The sequence below is a fragment of the Polyergus mexicanus genome, unplaced genomic scaffold (genome assembly GCF_030449975.1).
Source record: "Polyergus mexicanus isolate NDT 795.1 unplaced genomic scaffold, iyPolMexi1.0 SCAF_10, whole genome shotgun sequence".
NCBI classification, from domain to species: Eukaryota; Metazoa; Arthropoda; class Insecta; order Hymenoptera; family Formicidae; genus Polyergus; species Polyergus mexicanus.
Window position 1 is genome coordinate 7,300,159 of NW_027223330.1, and position 3,335 is coordinate 7,303,493.

At 32.2% G+C, this 3,335-nt stretch overlaps 1 pseudogene; it reads right to left on the bottom strand.

Moving 5' to 3' along the window:
- Positions 1–1,978: 1,978 nt before the first annotated feature.
- Positions 1,979–2,780, bottom strand: LOC138937250 (putative nuclease HARBI1; annotated as a pseudogene).
- Between the last annotated feature and the right edge of the window lie 555 nt (positions 2,781–3,335).

The window sequence follows — 3,335 nt, forward strand, 5'->3', positions numbered from 1 at the left end:
TCGAAGAAAGTAACAGTCAGAAGTCTGCAGATAAATATATTTCTATAACGTATTTGTACACATATATACATAGTATATTCACCATATATACATAGTATACACGGTGATGTGTACTATATTCACTTTCTACCCTTTTAATGCAAGAAAAAAATGAAAATCATAAATTTATAGCGTTTACGAATAAAGTAAGTTTGATCGACCCGAAAGCGATTAATGACGTCATTGACGTCACTTACAGCTATCTATTCTTCAAAGGAATGGCTGTGATTGAGCAATGACGTCATTAATCGCTCTCGGATCGATCAAACCTTCTTTATTCGAAAACACTGTTAGTATCCGTCCGGTTACGCTGAACACACAATTTTACAGATTTTCTTTTTCCGATTTTTTGCAATACTTATTTCTATATATACAATATATACAAACATAAGCTTTTTTACACTTTATATAAACTTATTTCTTTGACATTCATATTTTGTATTTCTCAAATAATATGTGCAACTATTTTCAGATCCCTGGACTGATTCAGCAACTGTATTTATCTTAGATAAATATAAAGTATACCTTTCTCAAATAAGCCCAATGAAAAAATTTAAATCAAAGAAGACAATGTGGGCAGAGATTTCAAAAGAATTGCAGGGAAATTTGAATTTTTTGAAAACACCACTACAGGTCGAAAATCGTTATAAAACGGTTCTGAAACGAAAAAAGAAAGCGGTTGAAAATAACCGTAAATCAGGCAGTTCACGAGAAGAAGTGCCGTTTGAAGAAGAGTTAAGAGAAATTGGTCAAGCTGATGATAGCATCGAGCCAGAAGTACTTCGAAGTGCAAAGTCTGTGAAATACCCCAAAAAGCCTCTACTCGAAATCTACCTCGTTTCAAAATCAAAACTCAAATATTACTGACATCAGGAACAACGTCAAAGATTCTCCTCCAAAAAATAAGTACAAATTAAACAATGAAGAAAGAAAATTAGAATTATTTAAGCAAAAGAAAGAGGCAAAAGAAAAGAGACACCAGGAGAAACTATAACTTTTGAGGGAATTGTTTAGCAAGAAAGAAAATGATTGGTATGTAAAATAACATTTAGAAGTTAAAAGCTTCTGTGGTTTTTTTATTTACTTTTCCAGGTTTCCGGGTTATTACCGTGCATAGAGTTGCTTAATCGTCGACGTTTCGCAAACATTGTAGTTTGCTTAATCAGGGCAGGCTCTCTGATACTGATATAAAACTATATAGTTTTTCAGCATTATAGAGCCAGCCCTGATACAGCAAACTACAATATTGGCGAAACGTCGGCAATTAAGCAACTCTGCACGCGGTGAAAAATTCGGAAACCTGAAAAAGTATTAGTATAGTAGTCGGCTTTAAACAAATTTCTTTCATTCTTCAGTTATTATTTTATAACACAAAACGTTACATTATAGAAAAAGTTGTCAATTTTCAGTTTTTAGATTTCATTATTAATAGCCGTATTAAGGCACATTTCCTTTCGAAAGATTATTTTTAAAATATTTGTATTAAATAAAAACAAAGTGGGAACGCAATCCGAACCAACAGACAATATTTTTTAAACGAATATTCAAATAAATATTTATTCGAAAAACGTTTAAAAAATGTTCCAAAACCATTACAAAACATTGTCTGCTGATTGGGATAAGAAAGTTGGTGCGAAGGATTGTTGCAATTTAGTCTGCGCAGCTACAATAGATACTTAGTTTTATACTTTACCTATATTTGTAAGAAGTTCTGGTCAGTTTTTTCCAATCGTAATACAGTACTGTAAGAAATGTGTTCTTTAGGTTTTATAATTTTTATTATTAATGCAGTACTGCAAGAAATGTGTTCTTTAAGTTTTATAATGTAATAAAAAGAATCTGATTTGTTAAAATAGTAAAAACGTGAAGCGTTAATGAAAATATATTGTGTTTAAATATATTTTATTATAAAATACAACCATACATATATTTGTTCATTTCAAGGAAATAATCTCTCCAAGAGTTCGTTTCTTTTGATTTCTCCCAATCTACGTAGAAGAGCTTCCTGCTCCCCTTTGCCTTCGTTATAAGGCTCATTCACATTATGTTCTGCTTCGATTGGAAAATTAAAATCGTCGTTGTTGTCAATACATAAATTATGCAATACGCAGTAAGAAATGATAAATTTCGAAATTTTATCGACATTATGCATATCTACTTCAATTAACTGTCGAAAACGGCCTTTCAACAACCCGAATGCATTTTCAATTAATACCCGTGTAGCACAAAATTTTTTGTTGAACTTTTTCTGCCTTTCGGAAAGATTTCCATAATCTTTATATGGATGATTAGCCATTCTCGTATAGGATAGGCTCCATCTCCTAGTATATGATATTTATTGCCTTCGCATTGTCCTGGCAACGCCTCATGTACATCTGATAATTTCAGAACACGTGCGTCGTAAATTTTTGACGGAATTCCTGTAAATGCATCGACAAATCCCTTACGGGCATCGCATATACCCTGTAACGTGATTGAAGGGATGTCATGCCTGTTCACGTACGTTGATTTAATTTTGTGTGCTGGTGTTCGCACTTTAACAAATGTGCCATCGATGCAGCCAAGCACTTTAGGAAAACCTGCAATCTTAGATGTTATACATACAATAATAACTCACTATATAAATTTTCTTATACATAAACTCTTGTATAAACTTCTCTTGTATAAACAATAATATATATTAAGCGCAATAATCAGATGTACATACTTGAAAGAATTCGTTTGCAGTATTTTCTTTGTCCGAAAATTTAATTATGTTCCCAGCTATATCGCATAAGAAATTCATGACTCTGTCATTTTGTCGGTAAGTTGTAGTAGAACATATTCCATATCTCTGTGCGACGTCTCTCAGGCACACTTTATTTCCAGCAAACCTATACATATTTTCAAATTGTTTTGAGTAACATTTGTTATGAGTGGCAGTTAATAACAACCGTAACTTGAATAACAATTGTATATACAAAACTATATATATATAAATTATCACAAAAATGAAAAAATATGTACTTCAGCGGACGTAGATTCAATTCCTCCATGACTTCGCTCACTAAGATAGTATGCCGAATTTTCAAACATATCTATAATTCTGTACGTTGTTCTTCGACAAACTCGAAAATTGCATTTAAACTGGAATACCAATATAAACGTTTGCTTCTAGTTACCGATTTACAAGCAATGTATAAAAAAAACTTACCTCGTTCTAAGAAAAGTTATGTACTATCCCTAAAAAGTTATCCGTTTCAGAACAACAACAGTCCCTCCAAGCGTTATCTATATGGGGAAAAGACTTCACTTAA